The 13694-nt window shown below is 36.7% G+C and overlaps 1 protein-coding gene across 5 annotated transcripts in view; it reads right to left on the reverse strand.

Annotated features, from left to right (window-relative positions):
• The window catches only part of LOC144578460 (uncharacterized), a 389210-nt gene that overhangs the window by 68198 nt on the left and 307318 nt on the right, over positions 1-13694 (reverse strand). Inside the window, exon 9 of one of the 5 annotated variants that reach the window (XR_013524292.1) lies at positions 3020-3086. The exons of the other annotated variants lie outside the window; for them this stretch is intronic. The gene's annotated coding sequence lies outside the window, so the exon portion shown is untranslated. The remainder of the gene's footprint in view (positions 1-3019; positions 3087-13694) is intronic. 5 annotated transcript variants of the gene reach the window in all.

Below are 13694 nucleotides of genomic sequence, written 5' to 3' on the forward strand. Positions count from 1 at the left end.
ATTTCAATTGTTTGATATACTTTTTTCAATAGGATTTTGATTTCTTTCTGTGTTATCTTGAATTCTATTGAGTTTTGAGGAAACTCAAAGATAACACAGAAAGGAAATAGCTTTCCTCAAAAGCCACTTTGAACTTTTTGTCTGAACAGTCACATATCTCTGTATCTCCTGGACTAGTCACTGGTGCTTGATTTGGTTTTCTTGGTCAGGTCTTGTTTTCCTGGATAGTCTTGATGTTTGTAAATGTTCATTGGTGCTTGGGTGTTGAGGAGTTATGTATCTATTTTAGTGTTTGCACTCTGGGCTTGTTTGTATGCACCCTTATTTGGGAAGGATTTCCAGGTATTTGAAGGGACTTGGGTGTTGTGATCTAAGTTTTTGGTCATTGTAGCCATAGCCGCACTAGGGGGCACCCCAATACTCTTCTGTGAGTCTGCAAGTCTGTGGCTCTTGCAGACTCATAGAAGTACTTCCCTCGGTGGTCTTAGATAAGAAATGAAAGAATCTGGGTACTAATCAGAGACTCTTGTTCTCTTCCCTTACTTTCTCCCCCAAATGGAATCCCTTTCTCTGTGTTGAGCTGCCTAAAGCTGGGAAAGGGGTAACACAAGCACCCTTGTTGCCACTACCACTAAGACTGCACTGTGTCAAACCTGAAGTCAGCATAGCACTAGATGTCCCCAATCCCCTGTTGTAACCACTACCTGGCTACCTTCTATGTTCACTCAAGGTCCTGGCACTCTACAGTCAGCACTTGATGAAGCCAGTCAGTCTTGTGTCCTTCCCTTTAGGCTTCAAGTTCCCTTCAATCCCAGGTTCATCCAGAGATGCAGTCCAGGAGCCAGGGATTGAAGGAATAAAACTTAGGAATCTACTTTGTGCTCTATTCTATTGCAGTTTAGCTGGCACTCAAGTGACAAGACAAAGTGCTTCCCACTGTTCCTTCCTTTCCCTTTCTACAAGCAGAGGAGTCTTTCTTTATGACCACCACTACCTCAGGCCCATAGCAAATACTGCCTGGATACTGCTGACACTCATTCAAGGTCCAAGGGCTCTTTGTTTAGCTTCTGGTAAATGCTGCCAGGCTTGGGACTCTTACTTCAGGGAAATGAACTTCCCTCGGGCCCAGGGCAGGTCCAGCAATGCCATCTAAGAACCATGGCCTTGCATTGGTGACCCCAAGAGCCTACTCTGTGCTCTCCCCCACTGTGTCTGAACTGGTACCTAAGCTGCAAGATCAAGTCACCTTTATGCTTCCCTCTGCTTTTATCAAGCAAAAGGAACCCATCCCTATAGGCACCACAGCTGGGAATGTGCTTCATCATACTTGAAGTCAGTATGTTTATGAGTCTTACCCAAGACTCACAGCAAGAACTGCCTAGGTACCCATACTGATTATTCAGTACCCAAGGGTTCCTTAGTCAGGAGATAATGAATCCTGCCCAAACTGTGTCCTCCCTTTCAAGGCATCACATGCCCTTCTGGCCCATGGTGTATCTAGAAATGCTGTAAAGGAGTTTGGACCTGGAATGTGGACCTCTGGACTTTGTCTGGTACCCTATTGTACTATGGCTGAGCTGGTAATTCCCATCTGGCTAGGGATGGTCTGAATGCTCCCTCCTGGCCACCGTCTGAGTTCTGCCTAGTGTTTCTGACTGTTACAACACATCAGCAGCATTGAGTTCCAATGCAAAGTCCCATGATTACTGCTCTCCCTCCCCAAAGTGCACAGATTCTCTCTCCAAGCCCCACAGCCTCTGCTGGGGGTGGGAAGGGGTGGTGTTAGCAATTCATGACTGTGTTTCCCACCTGTTTCAGTGCAGCTTTCAATGATATGAAGTGAAAGCCAAGTATTGTGATCACTCACCCGATTTTTCATTCTTATGAAAGTGTTTCTCATTCTCATGAAAGTGTGTGGCTGCTCAATTTGGTGTTTCTGAGGAGCAGAAAATCAGTGAAAGCTTCTGTTTAACCATTTGGCTCCACCTTCTCTCTTCTCTTCCTGATTTTAATAAAATTCTCAAGCTAATTCTAAATCAAAGTGTCTCAGCAAAAGTAGTACTTTGCTCCTAGAGGGTACTGTGGAAATTTGTGAGTTGTTTGGTTGTCACAATGATTAGGGAAGTGCCACTTAATTAATGAGAGAATGCTAAAGGTGCTAAATAATGAACAGCACAGGATAGCACTTAAAATAAATAGATAATAAAAGATTCTTTATCACACACCAAAATCTGTACACAACCTTAAAATATCCCACTGAACTTTAATATATATGACAAACCTGCTCAAAGTTTTGGCCACTTACAATATATCTTTGTTTAACATATAACACAAAAATTTTCTACACGACTGATTAATAGTGAATTTTCTAAGAATAGAAACTCTCATTCAACTTGAAGGAAGATTTTTGAAATTTTATTTCAAAAATTTTAAAAAAATTATTAGGTGTTATTCAATGTGTTGGAAACCCACATAACTACACACCACCACTCTATATCTGAGTCACTAATGAAATGTTTGTGTCTCTCACTCTGCCTTCGTAGCCGTCACATTGTGATAATTTTGCGTATCATAAGCATCCAATTGCTTTGTTGTCTTTCTTGTGTTGTTACCCCTGAACATGAACATACACGCATATATCATTTTGTTATAAATAATTGCTTCTATATTTTTCTACATTTTGTTATTCTTGTACAGTTTTTAAAATTATGCATGCATATTCATTATTTTTATTTTAGGAGAGTAAAGCACTACAAAATATTTGTCATATGAACCAGGACATTGGGCCTAATAAGGTCGAGAGCCACTAGATACTACGACAATGGCAGGATTGAACCTTTGGTGCTTCTTGGATCCTTCTTTTGGATATAGAAAGGCATACATGTAAATAGTTTCTGTTTGAATTCCTAATGTCTGGAAAACTTTCATTGACTACTCGAGATCAGTTTCTTCATGTTTCCTAGTGCTGTGGCACCATGAAAGCTACAATACATGAACGTCTTATTTCCTCACCACTCACCACTTACGGAGCAACCTCTTGGGTGGCAGGCAGTATTCCACTTCAGTACTTCTGGCACAGTCCTTTTCTGGAAAGAGTGATGCACAGATGATGAAATCCTCCAACTACCACGAAAACCTTCATCATGCAATAGAAGAAAGGCTGCCAAGTTTTCTATTTCAAACAGTCCTTTTCATTTCTTATTTAAGAGTCAGACAGTAGCCCAGAGATGATGAAAAGTAACATTCATACGGCCAGGTTTTCTCTATTCTAGATATAAAACATGAATGGACCACTGAGCGGATATTTCATTTCTATCCAATCAAGTGTAATTAGTAAAGTTATTTGACAATAACTTTAATATCGGTCAGTTTTATGTCGCTCAATTTGTCAATGAAATTTTCAATGTATAAATTTGCATTTTTTGTTCCTATAGGAAAACAGGATATTATTGTAAACTGCCAGAGGTTGTGAGGTTCTGGGCACAGGCTGTGGCTATATACCTTTCGCTACTGAAGATGGGAGATAATGATCTATATTTTCCCATGCAAACTTTGAGGTCTTATAAGAACCAGCTAAAAGATTAGGCAGTTTGATCTATGTGACTAAACCAGAGGAAATGCTGACACTGGAGTTGTGGAGTTTAGAGTTTGGGTGTGTATGTGACATTTAAATCTCGATGGCTAAGTACAAAAAGCCTGTGATATACAAATCTTTAATTTTCAAGAAGAAATTGAAACAGAAGCAAGAGTAAGTTGTGTGATATAATCTAAGATAAAAGATATCTTCAGAAAGAACATATTTTCAACAAAGTCAAGAGCTGAAGAGAGGTTAAACAGGATGAACCCGAGAGAGCTGACCTTTTAAAAATCTCAGTAATGTTTTAGAGATGAATATAAGAGGAGAGGTGGATGCAAAGTCCATAAATTCATAATGCAGTGAACTGATGGGTGAAGGAAAAGTGAGGCCATGACTGTTAAATACAATTGCAAAAATTATGCCTTTGATGGAGGAGGATCAATAGTATAGAAGTTTGCAAGGGAAGGGTTGTCAACAGGCTTTTTAAAAAGCACTAAAAAACCCCTACAGTTCATAAAATTGAATTCACCCAAAAGGTTGAAAAGTAAAAGAATTGAGTATATTGTTAGTAAAGTCTGTTTTTCTTATCAAAGGAAACAAAGCCTTAGGCAGAATTAATTTGTTGCATTGCAGTATTTCTGTTATTTAACTATTTAAGTTAAGAGATGCATAACTGAGGAAATGTATAGTTGAAAAACAGTGAAGCAGTTTGGAGCATGGACTCAGAGGGCCTGCATGGGCATCCTGGCTTGGCCACACACTAGCTATGTGAACACATCTTTCCACCACAAAAAACTCTGCTAAGCTATCTGCATTTGAATGTATATACATTGCATTTCTTCCTGTGGCAATGCATGAACTCTTTCTCCACCTGCCACTCATCCCCTTGTGTTTACTGGATTATTCATATCAGTGCACAAACATATTATAAAGTCTCCCATCTATAGAACATAATGAAATTTTACCCCTGCCAAAGCACCATACTGCTACCATTTCTGCCTCTAATGTTCTCTCATGAACTTAGTCCTACATGGCTTTGGCTCCACCTCTCTACCCAAATTGATTTTTATTTTTTCATTTGTGAAAAAATATAAGGATGTAAACAGAAAATTCCTCTTTTAGGAGAGAAAGATTCTGTGAGTACACATATAGGGCAGGTTGCAGTGACTCATGCCTGTAATTCCAGCATTTTGGGAGGCCAAGGTGGGTGGATCACCTGAGGTCAGGACTTCAAGACCAGCCTGGCCAACATGGCAAAACCCCATCTCTACTGAAAATATAAAAAATTAGCTGGGCATGGTGGCACGTGCCTGTAATCCCAGTTACTTGGGAGGCTGAGGCTAGAGAATGGCTTGAACCCAGGAGGTGGAGGTTGCAGTGAGCCAAGATCATGCCACTGCACTCCAGCCTGAGTGAAAGAGCGAGATTCCATCTCAAAAAAAAAAAAAAAGCCCCAAACCAAAAAGCACCACATATAAATTAAAAGCAATAAAGCCTTGCTCACAAGAATGAAAAATAATATGGCTGTCTTGGAAAATAATTTGGCATTTTCCTATAAAATTAAGCATATACCTGCCATGTGACCAGTAATAGCACTTATAGATATCAAGAAAAATGAAAACGCATGTGGCAGGCAGAATCCACAGTGTCTGCCCCATGAACTTCACCCCTGGAATGTATGCATTTATAGAATTCTATTTCCTTGAGTGAGGGCAGAGCCCATGACTGGCTTCTAACCAATAGAACATGGCAAAGGTGAGAGGATATCAATCACTTGTGATTGTGTAACGTTATCTAAGACTCCACCCCATTTCTACCTAACTCATGCTAGAGATTCTCCTTGCTGGCATGATGAAATAAGTGGCCATTTTGGGGAAGCATATTATGTGGCAAGGAATTTCAGGATCCGCTTCTTAGGATCTAAAAGCAGTCTTTTGTTATCAAATGCAAGAAGTTAGGGCCCTCAGTTTCAAAACCGGAAAGAAATACTGCTACTCCTTTAGTAAGCTTGGAAAAACATTCTTCCCCAGTTAAGCCTAGTAATGAGTACCCAGTTCTGCCCAACACCCTGATTACATAGCCTTGAAGGGGACCCCCAGCAAAGTCATGCTTAGATTCCTGACCCAGAGAAATTGTGAAATAATAATTGGGTGCTTTTTACAACCTATACACTTGAGGTAATTTGTTATAGAGCAATCTAAAATGAATGTAACATATACCACTCTGAAACTGACAAGCAAATATTTGTATCAGCATTATTCTTAAAAGTCAAACTTGGAAATAGCACAAATCTTTTAAATCTAATGAATAGATAAATGGCGGTATATCCATTCAGTGGAACACTACCCAACAAAAAAACAGAAACAGGTTACTAAAATACGGAACAACACAGAGAATCTCTAGAATGTCATGCTCAGAAAAAGGAGTGAGGCATAGAGGAGTATCTGATGTATGAGTCTGTTTGTGTATAATTCCAGAAAAGGCCAAAATATAGTGACAGAATGAAGATCAGTGATTGCCTGAGGCTAGGGGTGAGGGTAGGGAATTGACTGCGGAAGGGCACAATAGAATGTTTGAGGGGTGATGAAAATATTCTGTATCAGCAACTGTCCAATAGGACATTTTGATGGACATATTCCATAATCTTCTCTGTCCTATATGGGAGCCACTAGTCACAGAACGGGTATTGAGCATTTGAAATGTAACTAGTTAAAATAAGAAAATAAATTTTTAATTTTAACTAGTTTTAATTAACTTTCAATGTGCACATGGGACAATATGGTGCCTTATCATTTGATTGTGGTTGTGGTTATGTGACTGCACATGTTTGCCGGACTCATTGAACTGCACACTTAAAATGAGTGAATCTTATTGGATGGACATTATACTTCAATTAAGCTGTTTAAAAAATAACAGTGGAAACAACAGAAATATTTGGTTGTTATAATAATTAAATCAGCTTCCTCCTTCTCCTTTTCCTTATCTCTTTGCCTTCTGCATTCAATTCCTAGGGCTGTCATAGCAAAAATGACAAACCTGGGGACTTAAAACAACAGAAATGTTTTCTCTTCCAGTTCTGGAGGCTAGAAGTCTGAAATTAAAGTGTCAACCGGTCAGTGCCTTCTAGAACCTCTGTTCCAGAGGGAGAAAAAGTTCCCTGCCTCTCTCAGGCTTCCATTGTTGCCGGCAATCCATGGTGTTCCTTTGCCAGTAGCTACATTACTCTGATCTCTGCCTCCATCTTCACGCAGAGATTATTAAAGATAATCACTGATAACAGAAAAAATTGGTGTCACCTAAGAGAATGCAGCAAGAGCAAAATTGCACTTTTCTGTTATTCTCCTGCCAAAGATGAAAAACCTGAATATAATTATGTGAAAATATCAGACAAAGCCCCAAATAAATGGCCTATAGAGAATATGGGACCCAGAAAAAGTGTTTTCATGTTTTAAACTATTCATTTTGAAAATAGTAAATTGCTGATTTTCTAGTTCAGGAGTTTGAAATGTGAATAGATGGAGAACAATGAAGTATGTTAAAAGTTATCAATAAATTCACTAAAAAAAAAAACTGACCCCAGCTGGATACATAAGCAAAGTCTTTATCATTTTCAAGAGACAAGGTTATTGATATAAAAAATGAACTGAAACATAAAAAATAGAAATGTTTTGTAGTATGTTGTTATAACTTCAAATATAAAAACTACAAAAAATCACATGACACAAATACCCAATATAAAATAAATAATAAGCTTATTTACATATGATTTAAAATAAACCACAGTTAAATAAAATTCATCAAAATAAAGGAAGAACACTTTAATATTTTATAATGATCGCATGATTAGTTTAGAAAAGAGAATAATGTCAAAAGTTATTATAATACTATTTAATAATATCTGAGAGAAAGCTTGTTGCCCATGCTTGATATTTTTGTTCATTTGAGGATAATTCAGTTAATATAATATTTGGATTATCTTATTTTCAATCACTCCACCCAAGGAAAGGATGGAGGGGTTTCTCTGGCTAATCTGGCAGAAAATAACATCGGTATGCCTAGCTCAAATCTGGCTTACGTATTCCTGAGACTGTCCTGTTTGAATGCAAAATCGTTCAGAAAATTCTTGCCAATGCAATAATACAAGAGTCAGAAAGAAGGTAAAATTATTAGAGAAGATTGTTCTCACTAGCCAACAATGTCTCCTAATATTTATAGTACATTTATTATCTGTTATGTTTATATAGTTTAATTTATATACATACTATAATATGTAAGAAAACTTACCAAAAATAAAAACAACAAAAAGAAAAGCACCCTCTGCCAGCAAGAATAGTAAAAATCAGGATACAGATGCTGTAAAATCAACAGCCTCAATATAGAGAATTCATAAATATTTAGAATATATAATGAGAAAGAAAAAGAGTCCATGCACACTAGAAAATAGAACAAGAAATACTTAAGATCCCATAAAGAAAACCACAGAAAATTATTATGAAAGTCTAGATTTGATTTTTCATGAAAAGACTGAATACCAGAAAAATGCTAATTGTTTCCATATTGAATTTTAAGTTTAATAAAATTCTCAATGGGTTTTTGGAAAATGAAACAACATGGTTATAAAGCATTCTTCTGGGAAAATTCATAGGTGGGAATAGTCAAGAAAAAGAAGTTATTGTAAAAAAAAAAATAAAAAGAATTCTTATCAGTGAATGGTAAGGAAGAGAGTGTCCTGCTAATGGACTACCAAGAACCAAAGGGAAAGCCAATGAGTCAGAAAAGAAAACCAGACCCCAGCAGACAGAACAGAACTCAGCATGTGTTGACAAAGCACAGCAAGCTAAGGGGGAAGGGAAAAATGGCTCAATAGCAATATTGACACTTGACTATTATGAAAAAAAAAAGTGTACTATATTTCACCTTGTCCCTGACCCTGAAATAAATCTCAAATGAATGAATTTCATTTTCAAATGCAACCTTGAAAGTCAAAATAACACTTAATTGAATACAGTTAATTAGAAAAAACAGAAAAGGAAAACCAATTCACAACAGAATAAATATAAATACTCCATGAAGACATGGGAGACAGGAACTTAACTGGCTAGGAATCAAACATTTGCAAATTACAACAAACACTATTTTTGCATATCAAATTCACAAAGATATTTTAAATATTATCTATAAAAATCAAACCTGAAGTTGTAAATAGATACAATCCTTCAGTAAAGTAATTTTTAAATGTATACAAAGACCCTTAAAAAGTGCATTTTTTGAGCCAGAAATTCTATACACAAGATGAATTCAACTGTTTATTTAAATGGAGTTCACAATGCTATCTGGAAGAACAATTTAAAAAACGAGAATGATCTAAATATCCTGTAATAAGTGTAGTTCAGTCAATTATGATATGTCCAAAAATGGAAATCTACACTGTTACAAAAAGTTACATTGGCCAGGTGCGATGACTCACACCTGTAATTCCAGCACTTTGGGAGGCCGAGGTTGGCAGATCACAAGGTGAAGAAATCGAGACCATCCTGGCCAACATGGTGAAATGCCATCTCTACTAAAAATACAAAAATGAGCTGGGCATGGTGGTGTGCACCTGTAGTCCCAGCTACTCAGGTGGCTGAGGCAGGAGAATCGCTTGAACCCTGGAGGCGGAGGTTGCAATGAGTCTAAATCTCACCACTGCCTCCAGCCTGGTGACAGAGCAAGACTCTGTTTAAAAAAAAATAAGTTGTATTCTAAAAACACATAATGACATAGGAAAAATATATGTAGGAAAGCAAAAATTCATTTTAATAAAAAGGCTATTTTATGCATTCAATTCCTCTCTATTAAAGATATTATAATTGTTTAATTAAAGTGATTGAAGCCATCCTATATGATTTTGCAAATATTAACAGGTTAGGCTCAGGTGAAAGTCAGGGAAAATGTCAAAAATACGAATTATTATCAAAGTCTAAGGAAACCTCCATTTTTAAAGTTTTAAATTTCAGATGAAACATATAAAACAGAGAAAAATTGTAAAATATTCCATAATCAAGGAATGTCACAAATTTATCAATAACCCACACTTAGGCCAGGGTTTGTATAATACTATCTAGTAGACTCAGGAATGAGAACCCTTATACCTTACGGTTTCAAATAGTTACGGTATTGCGCTGTGAATCTGTCAAACTCACTTGATTGCCTATACTCTTCCCCATGGGCACCAGCTCTGTCAACCAGATACCTCTAGTGATTCTGTGCTTCTCTTTCTTGAGCAACGGTCCTTCCATGATGCCACTTTTTCCCCAGGCTTCAGTGGAGAATACAAGTTCAAGGAAGAGCTACATCTGAGCTACCTCTGGGGAATCTTGGTTTCTTTCATGGGGCAAAACATGTCTGTAAATGTCACTCAGACACTAGAAACTTCATATGATTTTTGCTTATGGTTGACTGAATTCAGCCTTCCTAAAAATTGCAGACCTTATCCCTCAAATAACATCTTAGGGATTAAGCACAACCACACCTACTGATTATGCTTTATGCCTGGGAAAAAATAAGTAAAAGCAATAATCTTTTCTACTTGTCCCACATAAACTTTTATATGCAGAAATGCAATCTTTTTGTTATAGAAAATGTGATAATTATAGGTTTTAAAAGTTGTTTTGAAATAATTCCAAATTTACAATGGTAGTATTTTGAAAGAAGAAGATGAATATTTTTTCCTGCATCTTTCAAGTAATTTGCTAACATGATGCCCAATTAACTCTGGCTACCATTGTGCAGTTTTCCTACAAGTGAGGACATTCTTCTGTAAAGTGATAAACATTAAAACAGCAAATTTTTATTTCTACAATTCCTTCTTTATCTATTAATTGGCATCATACTATAAAAAAGAGCTGTTTCTTCTCATCTGTTGAATTATTTACTTACATCACTATAGACTCATGGATTCCTATGCTAGTCAACAGGTTATAAAAATTTACTTTCATTTATTTTAATGCTCAAATTTTCCCCAGTGTGGTCAGTGGTGATCCCTTCCAGCTGGCTTTGTGTTCTTTTAACATATCTCCATCATTCTTAGTTCACTGTCTTACTTCCCAACACAACAGATTCTGGGCATTTTATATTTTCCCTACCACTACCCCCAAATCAGCCATTTCTCCAAGAAACTCTGATTTCTCTTAGTGGAGAATGATCTTTAGAAGCCAAGATCTAGCACTATGTGTTTTCATTGTGATTGAAATGTCAATGCTACCAGGCCCTTTTAGTGAGCCAAGCTAGAAAACACACACACACACGCAAACACACACACACACCCCAATGCCTTTCTACATTTATCTTTACATATTAAAATTATATGTTCCCTCTGTACCTTACAATTTAAATATAGCACAACAGATTCATTCTACATTTATCTATATATATTAAAATTATATATTCCCTCTGACACTTCCCACTCCAATATAGCACAGCAAGCTTATTGTATTTTTCACATTTCCGTATTTATAACTTTTTCTCTGTTTGTGAGAAACCTAACTCCAACTCTTCTAAACACATGTACCTATTTTATCAGTATCACTTAGGTAACCAATCTTTTAACCCCACTAGGCTACAACCCAAAATGACCAGTTTTCTCACTTGGGCTTCAACCCCTGGCACTTTCTTTGCCCAAGCTCTAAACTCTGACAGGAGAGCCACCTGGAAATCTACCTTCCTTGGCCTCATCATCTGGCTTTTAGACTAAATGATTCAGAAAGAAATAAGTAAAAAAGAGGAATAATGAAAAGAAAGAAGGCAAGCATACAGGCAGGAAGCCCAGGCAATGTGCTGTTACATGGGTTTCAAGGACAAAAATTAAAATGCAAAGGATGTATCTACCTTTAAGAAATTACACTACTAAGAGGAAAAAACACTCTTAATAAATTAAACAGTAAAAATGCCGGGGCACATCAAATTTTGATACCATTTGATAATATGTATTTGATCTTAGTTGTATAGTCTATTGCTTATATAATTTACAGCAATAAGTATCTGTAATAACACTCTACATTTTTTATGTTTGACATTTTTGCTAAAGTGACTTAAATACATGGATAATCAGCCACAGATAAGTTGGTTAAGAGATATATTTATATTAAACAAAGAGGATTTGCATGTGATAACTACTTCCAGCATTCTCTTAGTTTTCTCTTAGTAAATCATCCCTGTACTGTATAAGAAATTTTTTGATTGACCTTGCCTAGCTCTGAACTCACTATAAATAAATTATTGAGTCTTTCCATCTCTGTAAAGCACCAAAGAGCTCCTGGGTAACATGCATTTTTTAAATTAAAAAAAAAATCAATGTCTTTTCATGACAGATTACTAATAGCTTTTACCCATCCATTTAGGGTGCACGCATCTCTACCAACACAGGAAGTGAGAGGAAAATTGACAGAATGGTGCCAGGTCACTGGATATTTTTATGCTCAACTTAAATTAGCAATTTCAAAAACTATATTTCCTTCTCTTTTTCATTCTGTGTTAGGCATGCTTCAAATGTATAGTTACAACACGCATATTCTTATGCAATTCCTCCAGAGATTTTTCAAAAGACAGCTTAGAAAGTGCTTTCTAAATTAATAAGACAAAATCTCAGCTAATATTATTTTTTATTAATTTCCCTAAGCTTAGGAATTCCCTAAGAATCCTTGGGTTTCAAATAATCAGCATTATCACTTGTACCTCTGATTACAAATAACCATCATATCGACCTTATTACCAAATTTCTGATGGATTAGGAACTTACTAATGTTTAGATAAATGTACTATAAACCTGTAGGCATCAATCAGTGCTTCAGCTCTATATACAATTTAAGCCTATTTTCTCTTTATAACACATTTTAAAACAATGTTAGAGAAAAAAAGTCAATATATTTTTTCTTATGTAGTAACAGCACAATTAACCGAATACTATGTCCTCCCAAAATTCCTATGTTGAAATCCTAACCTCCAAGGTGATAGTATTAGGAGGCGGAGAGTTTAGGAGGTGATTAAGTCATGAGGGTGGAACTCTCACGAATGTGATTAGTGACCATATAGAAGAGACTCCAGAGAAATTCCTAGCTTCTCCCACTATGTGAGTAGATAGTGGAAAGTTTCTACCTATGAATCAGAAATCTAGCCTTCAGCAGACAATCTCTGCTGGTTCCTTCACCTTGGACTTAGCCTCCAGAACTGTAAAAAATAAATTTCTCTTATTTATAAGTCACCCATATTTAGTTATAGCAGCCTGAATGAACTAAAACACACACCAATACTTTTATCTTCTTGTATGTGAAAGCTTAGATCCTAAATTCTAACCACAAGCTCATCTGGTTTCAGTGTTTCAGCACTTCACTCAGGCTACTTTGATTTTTGACCTAACACAAATCTCAAATCCCTTGGTCCTTCCCTCTCCTCAATATACCTCTTGTCTTACTTTCCTCCCTACCCTGTCTAGACTCCATGACTGATAATGTAAAATAAGAATACTCCCTATCTCCCTTTCCCATTTGGCCCATATACTGCAAAGAACCCCACATTTTCCTACCCTGATCTGCTTAAGTGCTGCAGGAAAAAGGTCACACAACCTTCAGATTGGTACAAATCCCAGTGCGTGTTTTCAAACTTCCTTTGGTGTCTCAACACCCATGTTTCATTTTATCTTATTTCTATTATATCATTTCCTGTCTCACTAAAATATTCCAAAACTCTGAGGCTGCCCTTATCAACATTAGTAAATGTCATTGCAAATTATTTTACTGAGAAAACAGGACCCAGAGAAAAAACACACTTAACTTCAAATGATCTCCATCCTGCATATCTTATGGTTTCTCTTTCACTCTCTTCGTAACTTATCTCCCTCTCTCTGCCCTGATTGCATGTTTCCGGCCTTCAATACTCTGCTCTGGTTCTCACTTGCAACACTTTACTACTTGTTTGCTCCTCCCCTCTCACTAAGGAGAAGCTTAGTCTCTCGTCTAACAAATAAGAAAGTAAGTAATAAAACTACAATAAACTTCTGTGATTAAATCCCCTCTATGGAAAACAATATGAAGATTCCTTGAACAGCTGAAAGTAGATTCACTGTCCGATCCAGCAATCT

This window comes from Callithrix jacchus, chromosome 11, assembly GCF_049354715.1.
Source record: "Callithrix jacchus isolate 240 chromosome 11, calJac240_pri, whole genome shotgun sequence".
Classification (NCBI taxonomy): Eukaryota; Metazoa; Chordata; class Mammalia; order Primates; family Cebidae; genus Callithrix; species Callithrix jacchus.